The sequence below is a fragment of the Bufo bufo genome, chromosome 4 (genome assembly GCF_905171765.1).
Source record: "Bufo bufo chromosome 4, aBufBuf1.1, whole genome shotgun sequence".
Taxonomy (NCBI): Eukaryota; Metazoa; Chordata; class Amphibia; order Anura; family Bufonidae; genus Bufo; species Bufo bufo.
In genome coordinates this window covers 7,349,517-7,371,759 of record NC_053392.1, presented here as the reverse complement: position 1 = coordinate 7,371,759, position 22,243 = coordinate 7,349,517, and the positions used below count along the sequence as shown (strand labels likewise).

At 49.0% G+C, this 22,243-nt stretch overlaps 2 protein-coding genes across 2 annotated transcripts in view; both read right to left on the bottom strand.

Moving 5' to 3' along the window:
* Positions 1 to 22,243, bottom strand: part of LOC120998324 (aspartic and glutamic acid-rich protein-like) — a 2,513,920-nt gene that overhangs the window by 1,716,856 nt on the left and 774,821 nt on the right. The gene's annotated exons all lie outside the window — the stretch shown is intronic.
* The window catches only part of LOC120998330 (zinc finger protein OZF-like), a 354,466-nt gene that overhangs the window by 210,986 nt on the left and 121,237 nt on the right, over positions 1 to 22,243 (bottom strand). The window lies entirely within an intron of this gene.

The following is a 22,243-nucleotide window of genomic DNA, read 5'->3' as shown; positions in this document are numbered from 1 at the left end:
GTCATGTCGGATGATAGAAGTGCGTCCAGGGAGGTCCAAAAACACATCCGTGTTCCTGCTTATGTACTCCCTGGCCTCCTAAGTCTGTTTAGAGGAAAAATCGTCAGCAATCTTTACTGTGGCAACTTCTTTCCTCGTATTAGACCGTGGGACTGGAAACTCTACCCCCAGAAAACCCGGCCAGGGGCTGTTGTCTGTACTGGTCTCCCTATCTTTCCACGGTTTCAGCAAGCTTACATGGTACACCTGCTCCGGCTTTCTCCGCCCGGGCTGGAGTACCTTGTAGGTTACCTCCCCAACTTTTTTGAGCACTTCGTAGAGACCCTGCCACCTAGCCAGGAACTTACTGTCCACCGTCGGCACCAAAACCCAATCTCCAGAGTTAAAATTCCGAACCCGAGCCTGGCGATTATAGACTCTACTCTGGGCTCGCTGAGCTGCCTCCATATGTTCCCTAGCGGTAAGTCGACCAGCACATGCCGAGATGCACGCTGCGCGGGATAGGACCGATTCCACGTGTAGCAAATGGAAAATCCCAGCAGACGTGACTTGATCTTCAAGAAATTTTATTATCATAAATCAATATGTCCCATCATCTAGGACGCGTTTCGGCAACTGCCTTTTTCAACAAGTGTTGAAAAAGGCAGTTGCCGAAACGCGTCCTAGATGATGGGACATATTGATTTATGATAATAAAATTTCTTGAAGATCAAGTCACGTCTGCTGGGATTTTCCATTTGCTCCATATGTTCCCTAACCAGCGGCAACACTGTCTCCATCCGCTCTTGCATCCGAGTGACCTTCTCAATCACACTTTTAATGCGGTCTGGGTTGTTCCCACGCCTCTTTGGCTATGTCCAACAGACCACGTGGATGTTGGCCATACAGCAGTTCCAAGGGCGAGAACCCAGTAGAGGCCTGGGGCACCTTTCGCACTGCGAACATGAGATAGGGCAGTAGAAGATCCCAATCCCTCCCATCTTTAGACACCACCCGCTTTAACATGTTTTTCAAGGTTTGATTAAACCTCTCTACCAGGCCGTCCATTTGCGGGTGATAGACGGATGTCCGTAACTGTTTGATCTGTATTAGTTTACTGAGTTCCCTCATGACTTTTGACATAAAAGGGGTCCCCTGGTCAGTCAGAATCTCTTTAGGTAGGCTCATTCAGGAAAACATCTCCATTAACTCTTTGGCTATGAGTTTGGCGGAGGTATGTCGCAGCGGCACCGCTTCCGGTTACCGAGTGGCATAGTCTAGGGCCACCAAGATGTCTTGGTGCTCCCTAGCGGACTTCGGTACAGGGCCTATGAGAACCATAGCGATCCACTTGAATGGAACCCCAATAATCAGGAGAGGGACCAGGGACTACAGAAATGTGGCTGGGGGCTGGTTATCTGGCAGGTTGGGCAAGACTTGCAATACTTTTCTACCTCTCTGCTCTGAACACACTGGGCCAGTAAAACCGTTGTAGAATCCGGTCCTGCATTTTCTGCTGGCCCAGGTGTCCCCCAAGAACATGTTGGTGGGCTAACTCCAACACGAGCTTGCGATATGCCTTGGGCACCACCAACTATTCAATATGCTCACCCCGTAGTTGATTTACCCAGTACAGCATATCCTGTTGAACCACAAAACGAGGGAACATAGACTTGGCCCCGGTTGTTGCGGCTCACCCTCAACTACTACCACATTTTCCCAGGCTCAAGATAGTTGGGTCCTGGTGCTGTACCAAAATTGTCTCCAGAGACGTTGAGGTCTGCCAACTCCGGACCCGGTGGCAAATCCTCGACTCCCACCATTACATTAAGTGGGGTTGGCTCCCCCTCTACCACTGCAGTGGCAGCCACCCCTACTGCTGGCCCTTCGGCCTCAGGTTCCCAGGGTTCCGGTATCCCCCCTGAGCAAGGCTATTCTATTGGGGCTACTCCTCCCCCATGGGTATTCTTTGACTATCACCTCAGGCCACAGTGACTGGAAACAGGGGAAGTCTCTCCCAATTATTAGTTCATAATGTAACCTGCCTGCCGGTCACCGTGGATGGAGACACCAGGGCGGTGGGATAGTCCTTTAAGTCTCCATGCATGCACACAACGCCGACTTTTTGGCCAGTATAGTCGGCGGGCCGCACCAGGGCAGCTCTTACCAGGAGCACCAGGCTCCATGGGTCCAGCAGCGCCACCGTCAGGGTATCTCCCACTTGCACCTGGCACAGATGACTTGTCTATTGTCTCAGAGGTACCGGTTGCACACAGCCTCCTGGCATACATTGAGGGGTGGTAGCCAAAGTTAGTGTCCATGGGTTCCCCCGATGGGGACAGTCGGCCCTTATGTGACCAGGTTCTTGACACCGCCAACAGACCATCGGAGCTGGGTCTGTAGGGAGTATATCCCGAGTGGGTTTTGCTGGCACTGGCTACCTGTTCGAGGGTGCAGATTTCCGGGGTTTAACTGGCCCCCTCCCAAAAGAACCCCCCTGTAGATTTCTGGTGGCCTCATAGCGCTCTACCAGGTCGACCATCTCTAGGGCATTGCCAGGGGACACTTGGCCGATCCAATGCTGAAGAGGGTACGGCAAAGCCCTCCAGAACACATCAGCCAACAGACAGCCCAGAATAGCAATGGGACTCAGTACGTCAGGCTGCAGCCATTTTTGCAAGCGGTGTAGCAGATCATAATACTGCTGTCTGGCGGGTTCAGCCGGGTTAAATTCCCACTGATGCACCCGCTCCCAGACCAATACATTCATCCCCAGTTTTGCCAGAATCTCACCCTTTACGGCCGCTTGATCATCTGGTAGGTCGAAAAACACCTGCTGGGGTCCAGACGCCAGGAACGGAGCGACGACCTCAGCCCATTGGTCTTGGAGTAACTTCTCCCTCACGGCCACCTTTTCGAATACCGCAAGATAGGTCTCGACGTGGTCCGAGGGGGTCATCTTAGGGATCGCCGCATGGACAGCTCTCCGGGCATCGTAGACGTTCTGGGACTCTCCTGCCGCTTGTAAAGCCATCACATGCTGTAGTAGCAGCTGGTTGGTTTCCTGCTGCTGCAAGTTAGCCTCCATGAGGGCTTTCACGACCGCCTCCATTTTGTCAGGGGACACGGGTCGCAACCTTGCCGGCTTTATATAGGACATACACCCGTGCTCAGGAAAAAAAAAAAAAACTTTTCGGCCTTCAGGCCTGCCTCACTGCATATGGAAGCATCCTCCACCAAATGTGGGGATTCGCTCTGGTAGGCAGGTTAGCGGACGCAGTATAGAGGCAACGGACCAGGTTTTAAATCAATCTTCAGTGTTTATTCACACTCATAACGTAACACAACAGTCCCTTTTCAGGCTTGGGGCTTGTTCACACACAAAAAAAAACAAAATAACGTTCACCTGTTATCCTGGGTGTCAGTTCACATCCGGCTGAATGTAGGCTGTAAGACGGCCTGCTCGCCTGACACACGGTCTTCAGACCTCAGCGCAGAGATCTCCACAGCTCCACTGTCAGAGGGAGGTAATCCACACCACCTAACAGTGCTGACTGCTTTTAATCCTGCCAAGACCCAGCCTGGAACATGGGGAGTAGCCACCCACCCAGCACTTTGGCTACTCCTAGTAAAAACCGTCCTGGATCAGCTTTACAGCCATACTGAACAGCTGAAGTGTCAGACTGCAATCTGCAATACTGACACTTCAGGGGAAAAAAGCGTCTCTTACCTCACCGAGGACAGGAACCTCGGTGACACGTACCGACCATCAATGATGGCTCCTTGTTCCTTCCTACAGTACACATATTCTTCGGTAGTTATATAAGGTGTGTGATAAGCTGTCTGTACACATATCCATCAGTGGGTATATAAGGTGTGTTTTAGGCTGTCTACACACATATACCTCGGTGGATATATTAGGTGTGATAGGCTGTCTGTACACACATCCCTCGGTGATTATATAAGGTATGTGATAGGCTATCTGCACACATATCCCTCGGTGTGTCTATAAGGTGTGATAGTCTGCACACATATCCCTTGGCGGATACATAAGGTATGTGATAGGCTGTCTTCACACATATCCCTCGGTGGGTATATAAAGCGTGTGATGGGCTGTCTGCACATATCCCTCGGTGGGTATATAAGGTGTGATAGGCTGTCTGCACACATCCCTCGGTGGGTACATAAGGTATATGATAGGCTGTCAGCAAACATATCCCTCGGTGGGTATATAAGGTATGATAGCTTGTCTGTGCACATATCCCTCAGTGGGTATATAAGTGTGATAGGCTGTCGGCACAGATATCCTTCGGTGGTTATATAAGGTGTGATATGTTGTATGCACACTTATCCACAGTGGGTATATAAGGTGTGTGATAGGCTGTCTGCACACAGATGCCTTGGTGGGTATTTAAAGTGTGCAATAGGCTGTCTGCACACATATTCCTTGGTTGGTATATAAGGTGTGTGATAGGCTGTCTGCACACACATCCCTCGGTGGGTACATAAGGTGTGTGATAGGCTGTCTGCACACATATCCCTCGGTGTGTCCTATAAGGTGTGATAGTCTGCACACATATCCCTCGTAGGTACATAAGGTATGTGATAGGCTGTCTGCACACATATCCCTTGGTGTGTCCTATAAGGTGTGATAGTCTGCACACATATCCCTCGTGGGTACATAAGGTATGTGATAGGCTGTCTGCACACATATCCCTCGGTGGGTATATAAAGTGTGTGATAGGCTGTCTGTACACATATCCCTCGGTGGGTATATAAGGTGTGATTGGCTTTCTGCACGTATATCCCTCGGTGGGTATATAAGGTATGATAGGTTGTCTGTACACATATCCCTCGGTGGGTATATAAGGTGTGATTGGCTTTCTGCACGTATATCCCTCGGTGGGTATATAAGGTATGATAGGTTGTCTGTGCACATATCCCTCGTGGGTATATAAGGTGTGATAGGCTGTCTGCACACATATCCTTCGGTGGGTATGTAAGTGTCACGTGGGGAGTGGGGGAAACTCCCCACCGAACACCATAAGTAAAACGGGAATAGGAACTAGGCCTGCACACCAAAGTAAGGGAGCAGGTCACCTCCTATTGCATCCCTAATCCTCGACCTGACTCCTATCCATATGAGCGGACCCAGATGGTAGGAGTGCTCATTCACAGAAACCTCGGACCCTGAGTGGCCCTGATGATCCCTGAAATTAAGGTCAGGAACTAGAGACGACCTGTTGCTCTACAACATGGACGAACAGGAATCTCCACAGGCCTAGCAGCAAAGATAGGGGAAGACAGTGAAAAGCAACTGGATCGGCAGGTAAGAACCCAGTGAAACAACTACGCACCGAAAAAACAAGCACTTACCTGCCGCAGCAACAGGATGGAACACCAACATCAATAACTACCTGGACCCCCATGCGAACCGGATACATGACGGCACCAGGCAGAGCTGCTCACTGACTTGTAGTTCCCTCTCCGGGGAACCCAGGAGCCCTCTCACCAAAGGCACAGACAGGGGAACGTCTAGCATCCATGCAGGACCGTACACACCAAAGACAGACCAGACATGGAACAACTAGACATACAACAGACCCTGAACATAAACCACACCAAACATAGCAACAGGTAAGGATAGGTAAAGGACATCGGGAAGACACTGATGTTTCACCAGGTGGCCCTCACACTGGGCAGATGGAATGCTCATGACAGGAGCAAAGCTCTATCACCAACCAAGGCAGGAATACCACTGACCTCGTGCTCACAGCAGCAGGATATGAAGAGCCCTGAGACCACACCCAGATCCACACCTTAACCACATAACAACCAGTCTGGAAAACACCAGGATAAAATGAGCAGTGCGCACACATGCAGAACTACACGTTGCCCCAGGCAACTACATGCACGGCAGACGTGTCACGGCCGTGACAATAAGGTGTGATATGTTGTATGCGCACATATCCCTCGGTGGGTATATAAGGTGTGATAGGCTGTCTGCACACATCCCTCGGTGGATACATAAGGTATGTGATAGGCTGTCTGCACACATATCCCTCAGTGGGTAAATAAGGTGTGATAGGCTTTCTGTACATTTGTGTTCAAAATAATAGCAGTCAGACATCACTAACCTGACCAATCACTGTTTTTGGTAGAATTGATATTTCTACATGGCAAATAATTTACTAGCAGGTCTAGTAGAGTAATAGAAATCGAACAAACCCAACAGTCATGACATGCATGCTGCTGATTCTGTATAATTGCCCTTATTTAAGGAAGAAAGGCAGCAAATGTTGTACCTGCCGGTTACAATGCATTTCTCTCTGAAATTCTGAGGAAAATTGGTAATTCCAGACATTGTTCAGAAGAACAGCGTACCTTGATTAAAACGTTGATTGGAGAGGGGAAAACATATATAGAAATGCAGAAAATGATCGGCTGCTCAGCTAAAATGATCGCAAATGCTTTAAAATGGCAACCAAAACCTGAAACACGTGGAAGAAAGCGTAAAAATACTATTAGAATGGATAGAAGAATAGCCAAAATGGCAAGGACTCAGCCAACAATCATCTCCAGGAAGATCAAAGAAGGTCTAAAGTTACCTGTGAGTCCTGTTACAATGAGAAGACGCCTATGTGAAGCCGAGCGATCTGCAAGAAGCCCCCGCAAAGTCCCACTGTTGGAAAAAATACATGTGCTGAAGAGGTGACAATTTGCCAAAGAGCACATTGACGGCCTAAAGAGACATTTTGTGGACTGCTGAAAGTAAGATTGTTCTGTTTGGGTCTAGTGGCCGGAGACAGTTTGTCAGACGACCCCCAAACACTGAATTCAGCCCCAGTACACTGTGAAGGCAGTGAAGCATGGTGGGCAAGCATCATGATATAGGGATGTGTCTCATACTACGGTGTTGGGCCTATTTATCGCAGACCAGGGATCATGGATCAGTTTGAATACATCAGAATACTTGAAGAGGTCATGCTGCCTTATGCTGAAGAGCAAACAACGAGAATAAACTGAGATTAGACGGGTATATCATCAAAAATAAATCCTTTATTAAATAAATGACATATAGATGAGGAAGGCATCCGCCGAAACGCGCGTCGGGGTTATGTGGCTCTCTTGAGGTGTATATCCCCATATCATGGGTATGTAGATATGTTATGCTTTTTGTGGATTTTGGGGGATGTACCTATTGGCTCTGGTGCTTAGCTATACCCACTTGGGTTATCCATAGGTGGATGTTGCCGTGCACCTGAGCCATATCTTTATGTATATGGAGTTTTAAGTTGTCACCACAGTTACAATTATGATATTGGACCATTGATGTGGTGACTCCTTTATGCACTTGCACTTTAACTTTCTCTTTTGGCTGTTGTATGGTCCCATATATTTATTTAGAACTATTACACATCCATATGTTGTGATGTAATCTGCAACCATTTATTGATGTGGTGTTTTACCATTTGCACTTGCATTTTAGTACTTCAAAGTTGTTTTTTTGCCCCTATATACTGAGTAATTGTGGTTGCAGTAGTACATGCAGAAACTAGTGAGGTATTTTACTCTTGTTTTCTGCCTCCATTTTTGTACTCCATTCCTCCCCCCTATGTTTCACTTGTGCTGATATGCCTCCTCAGATGTAGCCATTTTTTATCTGTTGTCTCACGTTCTCGTCTATATGTCATTTATTTAATAAAGGATTTATTTTTGATGATATACCCGTCTAATCTCAGTTTATTCTCGTTGTTTGGTGTATCTATGTACACTGAGTGGGTTTTTACTTACTTTTTCCGGGTCTATTTAACATAATATATTCAATTATCGTTTATGTGTATGTCTATGTTTTGCGTAACCTACTTGTAATAATCTTATGCTGAAGAGGAAATGCCCTTGAAATGGGTGTTCCAACAAGACAACGACCCCAAACACACCAGTAAACGTGCAACATCTTGGTTCCAGACCAACAAGATTGACGTTATGGAGCGGCCAGCCCAATCCCCGGATCTTAATCCAATAGAAGACTTGTGGGGTGACATCAAAAATGCAGTTTGAGGCAAAACCAAGAAATAGGAAGAACTGTGGAATGTAGTCCAATCATCCTGGGCCAGAAGTTGGTTGACTCCATGCAACATAGATGTCCAGCAGTTCTCAGAAACCACTTGGAACCGAACCCGAGTTCGGGAAATGTTTTTTTTACAGTACAAATTAATTTATGAAGTTATTGCGCAAAGTCTAGCAAGACTTCGCAAAACAATAACTTCGGCTCATTGGAGCCAATACATTCTAATACTGTAAGGAGCTCCTGCTCCGTACAGTATTAGAATTAAGATTTATGCAAATCTACTTTGGATGTTTCATCTGAAGTCAATTCGCTCATCCCTAGTCACTACACCTCTCAGTTTTCACATCAGTATCTGAATTGGACCTTTGCTGATTGAGGTTGTCCTCTCCAATGAGTCATGTTTTCGGCTTCATGGAATGGATGGACGTTGGCATGTCAGGAGAGTAACATCCGAGAACAAACACCCTGCAACCATTGCTGGAGAACACAAGCTGTTGGGGGCTGCGTTATGGTCTTGGGAAGGTTTTCGTGGCATTCTCTGGGCCACTCATCCATGTGGAAGGGACTTTGACACTATTTGGGTATGAATAAATCACGTAGAACCATAAATGCTGATTGTCTTCCCTGGGGCAAATGGGATCTTCCAGTAACTCAATTAGACATGTCACACGGCTAGAAATGTTTGACATTGGTTGGAAGAGCATGAACAAGACTTTCAAGTACTACCCTGTCCCCCTCCCTCCCAATTTAGAATTTGTAGAACCAGTAGAAGCAGTATATGATGATATGTGAAATCTGATTCAATTTCCAGTTCCAGAGAAATATGTGGATGACTGGAAAACCTTTTCTCATGAGAAGAAGTTGATTGTGTAGAGATACGATACAGGATAAAGATAATGAAGCCTTATTAACTACTTTTAAGGCTTGGAGAAAGAAAACATTTGATAATATCTACAGGTTACATTAATTATTGGAAATAAAACAATAAGGCTCATGATGTTCTGGAGTATTGGACGAGGCTCACAGATGACGTGCATAGATGCACGGACTAGAATTTAGACAATGAGAAAGACACTGATTGGACTGAGTTAATTACTGTTTTTGTTGATGGTCCTATTGATGAGCTCAGGAAGGAGATACCTTTACATACCCCAGACTGAGAATGTAGATGGCTTCCCAGCCTGGTGGATATCTCCCAAAGAGCTTATTAGAACATTCAGAAAAAATAAGAGAAGATTGATAAAAAAAGAACAAGTCCATTATTGAGCAAATAGAAAGGATGTTATGAGGTTTAGACAGAAAGGAAAACCATGTACCACAAGCTCAGAACATTGCCTGCTTCGACCACTGCCCCAGTGTCTACAATAAAAATGTCCCCTAGTGGAGCTCTTCATCTAGCTCCCTCGTATCTGCCATCTTCCCCCTAGGTACAGTATAACCATTAAAACATGAAAATATTGTCCCTGAACTTAAAGCAATTACTTTAAAACCAGAAAATGAACCATTTTTTGCAGTTGACGTGAATGGTATTCCAGTTCCTTGTCTTCTAGATACAGGAGCTGCTAAATCTCTTCTAAATTTCTCAGATTTCACAGTACCCACTGCTAATCAAACTATATCCATGGTGGGGGTAAGTGATCAAATGACTACTGCATCGCTTACACAGCTGGCCGAAGAACCAGTGGGTCTTAGTCAGGTAACACATTGTCATGTCATCACCCTTCTCCTGCAAGGCAGAGAGCAACTGTATCTCCCACAGGAGTTATAGTGGATATTGTTCATTCCGAATTTTGTATGTCCAGAGGGATCTGGTAAAATTCCTCAGGAGCAGATAGAGCCTAAGGTCTAGGTGATGGGTCCAAATTCTCCTGGGTTCATGGCAACTGTTCCTGTCAAGATCAAGTGAGATCCTGCCCTACCAGTAGCCCACTTGCCACAATACCCTTTATCACTGCAGTCAGTGGAAGGTATTAGATCTGAAAGTGAAGAACTTAAGGAAAGTGAGAGAAATACCTGTTATGCTGGTGGCCCATGCCCGTCACTGCCCCACTCTTCTAAATGGGCACAGGAGCATCATCAATCCCCAGTCTGGCTTCTTCACCACAGTGGCTCAGACCCATCGCCCCTTTCTCTGTCTGATGACAGTGGTTTCAGCCATCAGCATCCCATGCGTTTCTTCTGTTGCAGGTGTGTCTTTTGGGCACGCTTGCACTTACTCTCCCCTTACAAAGCCAGCATGCACACACCCTAGTCCTCTCTATCCAATTGCTGGGTACTGTTTGGTTCTTAAACACCTTTCCTGGGAGGGTGCCTGAGCTTTAGGTTTCCTAGCTTGCTACCTCCCTGAGTAGGTGTTATGTTCTGTTTGTCTGCCCATGTATTGACCTCTGCCTGTTTAACACATTGACCCTTTGCTGCCAGACCCTGTCATCGGGAGAGAATGATAGAGGTGGTGTAGAAAGGAAAAAAAAGGAGAGAAGGAAGAACCCTTCACACCCGTTAAAAAGAAAAGGAAACACGTAATAGGCGCCAAATTCCCTCAGTCACTAGACGTGATGATACTTGGAATCTGTTGTTAGTTATATAAATAAGGTAGGTATGAATAAAAAGACCTTCACCTAGGTCTGATAAAAGAGCCAAAGATTTAAGAATATCAACACATCCATGTAATGGTGATGTTGACAGATGATAATTTGATAATTATGAAATAAGAAAAATAAAATCAAATGCACTCACTTCACGGGGGGGGGGGGGGGGGGCAGTCACCTGGATCAATGCAGAGACCCCTGGGACTACTTTTCCCCCCAGCCAGGATCACATGCAGAAATGTAAATAATTGAACAACGCCTACACAAGTGGCTTCTGGTCAATCATTTTAATGGTACGTGGCTCAACGCATTTCGAGGGTCTAAAGCCCTCTTCTTCAGGAGTGCTTGGAACAAGCTTCTAAGACCAGTCAGAAAAGTAGTCCCAGGGGTCTCTGCATTGATCCAGGTGACTGCCCCCCCCCCCCCCCCCCCCCCCCCGTGAAGTGAGTGCATTTGATTTTATTTTTCTTATTTCATAATTATCAAATTATCATCTGTCAACATCACCATTACATGGATGTGTTGATATTCTTAAATCTTTGGCTCTTTTATCAGACCTAGGTGAAGGTCTTTTTATTCATACCTACCTTATTTATATAACTAACAACAGATTCCAAGTATCATCACGTCTAGTGACTGAGGGAATTTGGCGCCTATTACGTGTTTCCTTTTCTTTTTAACGGGTGTGAAGGGTTCTTCCTTCTCTCCTTTTTTTTCCTTTCTACACCACCTCTATCTTTCCACAGTGGGCAAGGACACCCTTGACCCACCGAAGCACTTGTGCGGCCTACCCTATTCCATAGTTGAAAACAAGCATAACTTTTATATACACTACTTATATGAAATTTCACCTCCACCCCTTGGCGCCTCTGCGAGCCTCTACGTCAGGTACTCTTTTTGTATTGCCTGGTCCGCCTTCAAGACCAGAGAACTTCAATTGTACCTTAATCCTCTTTTTTTATATTCCTATATTTGCTTTATCGGGAGAGAGTAACAGTGTCTTCAGACTTCTTATCTGTTAATACCTTGGCAAAGGAACTTCTAGTCTCTTAGTAAATCTGGAAAAGCTTTTCACTATTTTATATATCACTGTGCATCCCAAAGATGTCCCAGTCATTCACATGAGCATGGAGACAGAGCCTCTGCTACCCCAGCAGGTGAGAACTAATAGATGCTAGCAGAACATAGACACCTAATTTTATGAGGAAGGGTTGGAATTTGTTAATAAAAAATATATACACAAATGATCAATGGGACATCATTATCAAAATAAACGATGATCAATGAGATGGGAATAAAGCACAGGCAATAAAGTGTTGCACATAGTTGGACGCCTCCGATAGTTAAATAACTCGCCTGCAATTTATACCCACAGAACGAGTAATTGCCGCATCTATGATTCCCCTAGGAGCTAACGACATCAGCCAATTACTTTACTTTCAAAAAAGCGACTTTTCACTAAGGCATTTTTATAGTCCGATTTCTTTGAAATTCTATAAGGTTTTTTAAGCAAATCCTTTCAGCTGCTGATCGGGAGCAATTTTTAAGAATAGCTCCACAGATGACGTTCACGACAGGGCATCTGTCAGCAGATCGGTCCCTCTGACACCGGCTGACCTGTTACATGGGCCCTCGGCAGCTGAAGGCGTCTGTGTTGGTCCCATGTTCATATGTGTCCGCATCGCTGGGAAAAATTATGTTTTAAATATATGCAAATGAGACTCTAGGAGCAACGGGGGCGTTACCATTACACCTAGAGGCTCTGCTCTCTCTGGAACTGCCGCGTCCTCTGCACATTGACAGGGCCAGGCAATAAAAACGTGATCATGTCCAGCCCTGTCAATCAGACTGGAGAGGCTGCAGCAGTTGCAGAGAGAGCAGAGCCTCTAGGTTTAACAGCAACACCCCCGTTGCTTATTTGCATATATTAAAGGGGTTGTCCGGGTTGAGAGCAGAACCCAGACATATCCCCATCTTCACCCCTCTGATATGAGCATTGGAGCATTTCATACTCCGATGCTCTCCCTTGCCCTGCGCTGTATAGTGCAGGGTAAGGGCTGTTTATGTTTTTGGACGCTTCCTCCTAGCAGTGTTACCGGTGATGTCACTGGCTCTGATGGGTGGGCTTTAGCGCTACCCGAGCCGCTTTTCAGGCTAAATCCTGCCCATTAGTGACGGTGACGTCACTGGGCTCACTGCTAGGCGGAAGCTCCACCTAGCAGTCCCTATGGAGAGCCTGGTACTTCACCCGATCTACAAAAAATGGCTTTGCCCTGTGCGATTCAGCGCAGGCCAAAGGAGAGCATCGGAGGCCGGAAGGGTGAAGATGGGGATGAACCCGGATAACCCCTGTAAAGCATAATGCGGACACATATGAACATGGGACCAACACAGACGCCTTCAGGTGCCAGGAGCTCACGTAACAGGTCGGCCGGTGTCAGAGGGACAAACCTTAAAAGAAAATGCAGATCTGTTGCCTCGTTTCTCTGGTCTTCCGATAGCGTAGTTCTTAGTAATTTCTTCTGAATGGGATTAGCTGCCTTACCCATAGCCTGACCCAATAAATATTCCAGAAAGCCGCTTCTCAACAATCAAGACCTGAGTTCACAGGCCTGCTCCTTAAAATCCTCATCGCACCAGATTAGCCGATAATCAAATGCCAGTGTTTTTTAAAAGATTGGAAAATAAGTTGTTTCCTACTTGAGCCGAAATTAAAGATAGAAAACAAGATACATTTCTGAGGGACAAATGTGACTTTGAGATAAAAACAACCATTGGGCTGGAGCACGGTAAGAATCGCTGGTGAATAAGTGATTATGAATACTGGACCAGGAATCTGATACTAGCGCCTAATGAGTGAGAGAGCTGGAGATAATACTACTCCCCCCTAAGGAGACTTATCAGGAGGGGGAACCAGGAGGTTTGGCTGCAAAAGGAAGCAGGCCTTTTCAGGTCACATGACGACTACATAGCTCCCGCCCACAACTGCTGGGATCGCATGACGGTGACGTCACCGCAGGTCCTGTAGCACCACCACCTGTCTGCACTGCTGAGCTCCGCCTTTTCCGGCTCTGGTCACATGAAAGTGACGTCACCGAAGGTCCTGTTGCTCAGTACCGTGTTTTCCACACTGAGGGATGTTAGTTGTGGCGAAGCCAGAGAAAAATAGGAGAATATGCCCCCGGCCGCCATGATGGAGGCTCCCCTCCCAGGTAACAGGAGCTGTGGACGGGTCTGCTCCGGGCTGACACTGCTGGATGTGCAGGGAGATTCCTGGCGGCTCCGCCCCCTCACGTGACTTGACGTTATCACAGGTCATTGACTACTTCTTCCTCTTTGCAAATCTAAGCTCCGCCCTTTCCTGCTCTGGTCACATGACAGTGACGTCACCGCAAGTCCTGTACCACCACCTATCTACACGGCTGATCTCCCCCCCTGCTCTGGTCACATGACAGTGACGTCACCGCAGGTCCTGTACCACCACCTGTCTGCACTGCTGAGCTCCGCCCCCTGCTCTGATCACATGACAGTGACGTCACCCCAGGTCCTTCCGCTCTCTGTCCCCATGGAGAAGCTGCCCCCGGCCGCCATGATGGAGGCTCCCCTCCCAGGTAACAGGACTGCTCCGGGCTGACACTGCTGGATGTGCGGGGAGGTTCCCGGCGGCTCACTCTCGGCCGTGGTTCCGGGCACATCTCGGGTAGACCCCCCTGGGTTATGCCTTGCACATATCAGTCCTCCCAAACTGCGGCAGACATGGCTCCCTGGGAGATGTGAGGGGGGAGGCAGGGCGGCCATCATGGAGACACGGGGCCGGCAGACCTTAGAGGCTCCTGTGCGGCCCCTGCCTCCGTCCATGTCTGGAACAGGTCCGCTGCGGCCACCGTCCAGGGGAGTAATGCGGCCTCTGTGGCCTCCTGGTCTGTCAGGGCGGTCACCACAGCCGGAGGGTCTGCTCTTCAATATGGCCGCCCGTTTAGGGAATGACAATGGGTGTAATGGCCGCCGTCCAGCCCCGGCATTGTATATAGGCTTACCTACAGAGCTCAGGAGGGCGCGGCTCCGCCAAATATCTCCGACATCAGGTTCTACACCAAACACAGACCTGGAGTCGTATAGATGTCCACCTCCTTGTCCTCACCCAGATTACACCCTGCAGGGATGTAGATGTCCTCACCCAGATTACACCCTGCCGAGATGTAGATGTCCTCGCCCAGATTACACCCTGCAGGGATGTAGATGTCCTCACCCAGATTACACCCTGCAGGGATGTAGATGTCCTCACCCAGATGACACCCTGCAATGATGTAGATGTCCTCACCCAGATTACACCCTGCAGGGATGTAGATGTCCTCACCCAGATTACACCCTGCAGGGATGTAGATGTCCTCACCCAGATGACACCCTGCAGGGATGTAGATGTCCTCACCCAGATTACACCCTGCAGGGATGTAGATGTCCTCACCCAGATTACACCCTGCAGGGATGTAGATGTCCTCACCCAGATTACACCCTGCAGGGATGTAGATGTCCTCACCCAGATTACACCCTGCAGGGATGTAGATGTCCTCACCCAGATTACACCCTGCAGGGATGTAGATGTCCTCACCCAGATTACACCCTGCAGGGATGTAGATGTCCTGACCCAGATTACACCCTGCAGGGATGTAGATGTCCAGACCCAGATTACACCCTGCAGGGATGTAGATGTCCTGACCCAGATTACACCCTGCAGGGATGTAGATGTCCTGACCCAGATTACACCCTGCAGGGATGTAGATGTCCTGACCCAGATTACACCCTGCAGGGATGAAGATGTCCACCTCCTTGTCCTCACCCAGATTACACCCTGCAGGGATGTAGATGTCCTCACCCAGATTACACCCTGCGGGGATGTAGATGTCCTCGCCCAGATTACACCCTGCAGGGATGTAGATGTCCTCGCCCAGATTACATCCTGCAGGGATGTAGATGTCCTCACCCAGATTACACCCTGCAGGGATGTAGATGTCCTCACCCAGATTACACCCTGCAGCGATGTAGATGTCCTCACCCAGATTACACCCTGCAATGATGTAGATGTCCTCACCCAGATTACCCCCTGCAGGGATGTAGATGTCCACCTCCTTGTCTTCGCCCAGATTACACCCTGCAGGGATGTAGACGTCCTCACCCAGATTACACCCTGCAGGGATGTAGACGTCCTCACCCAGATTACACCCTGCAGGGATGTAGATGTCCTCACCCAGATTACACCCTGCAGGGATGTAGATGTCCTCACCCAGATTACACCCTGCAGGGATGTAGATGTCCTCACCCAGATTACCCCCTGCAGGGATGTAGACGTCCTCACCCAGATTACACCCTGCAGGGATGTAGACGTCCTCACCCAGATTACACCCTGCAGGGATGTAGACGTCCTCACCCAGATTACACCCTGCAGGGATGTAGATGTCCTCACCCAGATTACACCCTGCAGGGATGTAGATGTCCTCACCCAGATTACACCCTGCAGCGATGTAGATGTCCTCACCCAGATTACACCCTGCACTGATGTAGATGTCCTCACACAGATTACCCCCTGCAGGGATGTAGATGTCCACCTCCTTGTCCTCGCCCAGATTACACCCTGCAGTGATGTAGATGTCCACCTCCTTGTCCTCGCCCAGATTACACCCTGCAGGGATGTAGATGTCCTCACCCAGATTACACCCTGCAGGGATGTAGATGTCCTCACCCAGATTACACCCTGCAGGGATGTAGATGTCCTGACCCAGATTACCCCCTGCAGGGATGTAGATGTCCACCTCCTTGTCCTCGCCCAGATTACACCCTGCAGTGATGTAGATGTCCACCTCCTTGTCCTCGCCCAGATTACACCCTGCAGGGATGTAGATGTCCTCACCCAGATTACACCCTGCAGGGATGTAGATGTCCTCACCCAGATTACACCCTGCAGGGATGTAGACGTCCTCACCCAGATTACACGCTGCAGGGATGTAGATGTCCTCACCCAGATTACACCCTGCAGGGATGTAGATGTCCTCACCCAGATTACACCCTGCAGGGATGTAGATGTCCTCACCCAGATTACACCCTGCAGGGATGTAGATGTCCTCACCCAGATTACACCCTGCAGGGATGAAGATGTCCACCTCCTTGTCCTCACCCAGATTACACCCTGCAGGGATGTAGATGTCCTAAAAAAAAGGTTACAGCCAGCTCACCTTCCGATCCTATGGAACGGTGCACGGGGCGGACCCAAGCCAGTCCAATGGTAAGCAGATGATTGAAAAATGCTCCGGCACTCAAGGACGTTCTGTGCAAAAATCCCGGTCTTTATTAAATCTTCACCAAAATACAGGTACAGACAGCAACAGTGACACGAGAACCCCACTGCTCCCCACGATCTACGCGTTTCGAACGCTGTCGTTCTTACTCATGATCTCAAAGATCATGAGTAAGAACGACAGCGTTCGAAACGCGTAGATCGTGGGGAGCAGTGGGGTTCTCGTGTCACTGTTGCTGTCTGTACCTGTATTTTGGTGAAGATTTAATAAAGACCGGGATTTTTGCACAGAACGTCCTTGAGTGCCGGAGCATTTTTCAATCATGTAGATGTCCTCTCCCAGATTACACCCTGCACTGATGTAGATGTCCTCACCCAGATTACACCCTGCACTGATGTAGATGTCCTCACCCAGATTGCACCCTGCAGGGATGTAGATGTCCTCACCCAGATTACACCCTGCAGGGATGTAGATGTCCTCACCCAGATTACACCCTGCACTGATGTAGATGTCCTCACCCAGATTACACCCTGCAGGGATGTAGACGTCCTCACCCAGATTACACCCTGCACTGATGTAGATGTCCTCACCCAGATTACACCCTGCAGGGATGTAGACGTCCTCACCCAGATTACACCCTGCAGGGATGTAGATGTCCTCACACAGATTACACCCTGCAGGGATGTAGATGTCCTCACCCAGATTACACCCTGCAGGGATGTAGATGTCCTCACCCAGATTACACCCTGCAGGGATGTAGATGTCCTCACCCAGATTACACCCTGCAGGGATGTAGATGTCCTCACCCAGATTACACCCTGCACTGATGTAGATGTCCTCACCCAGATTACACCCTGCACTGATGTAGATGTCCTCACCCAGATTACCCCCTGCAGGGATGTAGATGTCCTCACCCAGATTACACCCTGCAGGGATGTAGACGTCCTCACCCAGATTACACCCTGCAGGGATGTAGACGTCCTCACCCAGATTACACCCTGCAGGGATGTAGACGTCCTCACCCAGATTACACCCTGCAGGGATGTAGATGTCCTGACCCAGATTACACCCTGCAGGGATGTAGATGTCCTGACCCAGATTACACCCTGCAGGGATGAAGATGTCCACCTCCTTGTCCTCACCCAGATTACACCCTGCAGGGATGTAGATGTCCTCACCCAGATTACACCCTGCAGGGATGTAGATGTCCTCTTCCAGATTACACCCTGCAGGGATGTAGATGTCCTCACCCAGATTACACCCTGCAGGGATGTAGATGTCCTGACCCAGATTACACCCTGCAGGGATGTAGATGTCCTGACCCAGATTACACCCTGCAGGGATGTAGATGTCCTCTTCTAGATTACACCCTGCAGGGATGTAGATGTCCTCACCCAGATTACACCCTGCAGGGATGTAGATGTCCTCACCCAGATTACACCCTGCAGGGATGTAGATGTCCTCACCCAGATTACACCCTGCAGGGATGTAGATGTCCTCACCCAGATTACACCCTGCAGGGATGTAGATGTCCTCACCCAGATTACACCCTGCAGGGATGTAGATGTCCTCACCCAGATTACACCCTGCAGGGATGTAGATGTCCTCACCCAGATTACACCCTGCAGGGATGTAGATGTCCTCACCCAGATTACACCCTGCAGGGATGTAGATGTCCTCTTCCAGATTACACCCTGCAGGGATGTAGATGTCCTCTTCCAGATTACACCCTGCAGGGATGTAGATGTCCTCTTCCAGATTACACCCTGCAGGGATGTAGATGTCCTGACCCAGATTACACCCTGCAGGGATGTAGATGTCCTCACCCAGATTACATCCTGCAGGGATGTAGATGTCCTCACCCAGATTACCCCCTGCAGGGATGTAGACGTCCTCACCCAGATTACCCCCTGCAGGGATGTAGACGTCCTCACCCAGATTACACCCTGCAGGGATGTAGACGTCCTCACCCAGATTACACCCTGCAGGGATGTAGACGTCCTCACCCAGATTACACCCTGCAGGGATGTAGACGTCCTCACCCAGATTACACCCTGCAGGGATGTAGACGTCCTCACCCAGATTACACCCTGCAGGGATGTAGATGTCCTCACCCAGATTACACCCTGCAGGGATGTAGATGTCCTCACCCAGATTACACCCTGCAGCGATGTAGATGTCCTCACCCAGATTACACCCTGCACTGATGTAGATGTCCTCACACAGATTACCCCCTGCAGGGATGTAGATGTCCACCTCCTTGTCCTCGCCCAGATTACACCCTGCAGTGATGTAGATGTCCACCTCCTTGTCCTCGCCCAGATTACACCCTGCAGGGATGTAGATGTCCTCACCCAGATTACACCCTGCAGGGATGTAGATGTCCTCACCCAGATTACACCCTGCGGGGATGTAGATGTCCTCATCCAGATTACACCCTGCAGGGATGTAGATGTCCTCACCCAGATAACACCCTGCAGGGATGTAGATGTCCTCACCCAGATAACACCCTGCAGAGATGTAGATGTCCTCACCCAGATTACACCCTGCACTGATGTAGATGTCCTCACCCAGATTGCACCCTGCAGGGATGTAGATGTCCTTACCCAGATTACACCCTGCAGGGATGTAGATGTCCTTACCCAGATTACACCCTGCAGGGATGTAGATGTCCTCACCCAGATTACACCCTGCACTGATGTAGATGTCCTCACCCAGATTACACCCTGCAGGGATGTAGACGTCCTCACCCAGATTACACCCTGAGGGGATGTAGACGTCCTCACCCAGATTACACCCTGCAGGGATGTAGACGTCCTCACCCAGATTACACCCTGCAGGGATGTAGACGTCCTCACCCAGATTACACGCTGCAGGGATGTAGATGTCCTCACCCAGATTACACCCTGCAGTGATGAAGATGTCCACCTCCTTGTCCTCACCCAGATTACACCCTGCAGGGATGTAGATGTCCTCACCCAGATTACACCCTGCAGGGATGTAGATGTCCTCACCCAGATTACACCCTGCAGTGATGAAGATGTCCACCTCCTTGTCCTCACCCAGATTACACCCTGCAGGGATGTAGATGTCCTAAAAAAAAGGTTACAGCCAGCTCACCTTCCGATCCTATGGAACGGTGCACGGGGCTGACCCAAGCCAGTCCAATGGTAAGCAGATGATTGAAAAATGCTCCGGCACTCAAGGACGTTCTGTGCAAAAATCCCGGTCTTTATTAAATCTTCACCAAAATACAGGTACAGACAGCAACAGTGACACGAGAACCCCACTGCTCCCCACGATCTACGCGTTTCGAACGCTGTCGTTCTTACTCATGATCTCAAAGAGATAAAGACCGGGATTTTTGCACAGAACGTCCTTGAGTGCCGGAGCATTTTTCAATCATGTAGATGTCCTCTCCCAGATTACACCCTGCACTGATGTAGATGTCCTCACCCAGATTACCCCCTGCAGGGATGTAGACGTCCTCACCCAGATTACACCCTGCAGGGATGTAGACGTCCTCACCCAGATTACACCCTGCAGGGATGTAGACGTCCTCACCCAGATTACACGCTGCAGGGATGTAGATGTCCTCACCCAGATTACACCCTGCAGTGATGAAGATGTCCACCTCCTTGTCCTCACCCAGATTACACCCTGCAGGGATGTAGATGTCCTAAAAAAAAGGTTACAGCCAGCTCACCTTCCGATCCTATGGAACGGTGCACGGGGCGGACCCAAGCCAGTCCAATGGTAAGCAGATGATTGAAAAATGCTCCGGCACTCAAGGACGTTCTGTGCAAAAATCCCGGTCTTTATTAAATCTTCACCAAAATACAGGTACAGACAGCAACAGTGACACGAGAACCCCACTGCTCCCCACGATCTACGCGTTTCGAACGCTGTCGTTCTTACTCATGATCTCTTTGAGATCATGAGTAAGAATGACAGCGTTCGAAACGCGTAGATCGTGGGGAGCAGTGGGGTTCTCGTGTCACTGTTGCTGTCTGTACCTGTATTTTGGTGAAGATTTAATAAAGACCGGGATTTTTGCACAGAACGTCCTTGAGTGCCGGAGCATTTTTCAATCATGTAGATGTCCTCTCCCAGATTACACCCTGCACTGATGTAGATGTCCTCACCCAGATTACACCCTGCACTGATGTAGATGTCCTCACCCAGATTGCACCCTGCAGGGATGTAGATGTCCTCACCCAGATTACACCCTGCAGGGATGTAGATGTCCTCACCCAGATTACACCCTGCAGGGATGTAGATGTCCTCACCCAGATTACACCCTGCAGGGATGTAGATGTCCTCACCCAGATTACACCCTGCAGGGATGTAGATGTCCTCTTCCAGATTACACCCTGCAGGGATGTAGATGTCCTGACCCAGATTACACCCTGCAGGGATGTAGATGTCCTGACCCAGATTACACCCTGCAGGGATGTAGATGTCCTCACCCAGATTACACCCTGCAGGGATGTAGGTGTCCTCACCCAGATTACACCCTGCAGGGATGTAGGTGTCCTCACCCAGATTACACCCTGCAGGGATGTAGATGTCCTCACCCAGATTACACCCTGCAGGGATGTAGATGTCCTCACCCAGATTACACCCTGCACTGATGTAGATGTCCTCACCCAGATTACACCCTGCACTGATGTAGATGTCCTCACCCAGATTACACCCTGCAGGGATGTAGATGTCCTCACCCAGATTACACCCTGCACTGATGTAGATGTCCTCACCCAGATTACACCCTGCACTGATGTAGATGTCCTCACCCAGATTACCCCCTGCAGGGATGTAGACGTCCTCACCCAGATTACACCCTGCAGGGATGTAGACGTCCTCACCCAGATTACACCCTGCAGGGATGTAGACGTCCTCACCCAGATTACACCCTGCAGGGATGTAGACGTCCTCTTCCAGATTACACCCTGCAGGGATGTAGATGTCCTCACCCAGATTACACCCTGCAGGGATGTAGATGTCCTCACCCAGATTACACCCTGCACTGATGTAGATGTCCTCACCCAGATTACACCCTGCAGGGATGTAGATGTCCTCACCCAGATTACACCCTGCACTGATGTAGATGTCCTCACCCAGATTACACCCTGCAGGGATGTAGATGTCCTCTTCCAGATTACACCCTGCAGGGATGTAGATGTCCTCTTCCAGATTACACCCTGCAGGGATGTAGATGTCCTCACCCAGATTACACCCTGCAGGGATGTAGACGTCCTCACCCAGATTACACCCTGCAGGGATGTAGATGTCCTCACACAGATTACACCCTGCAG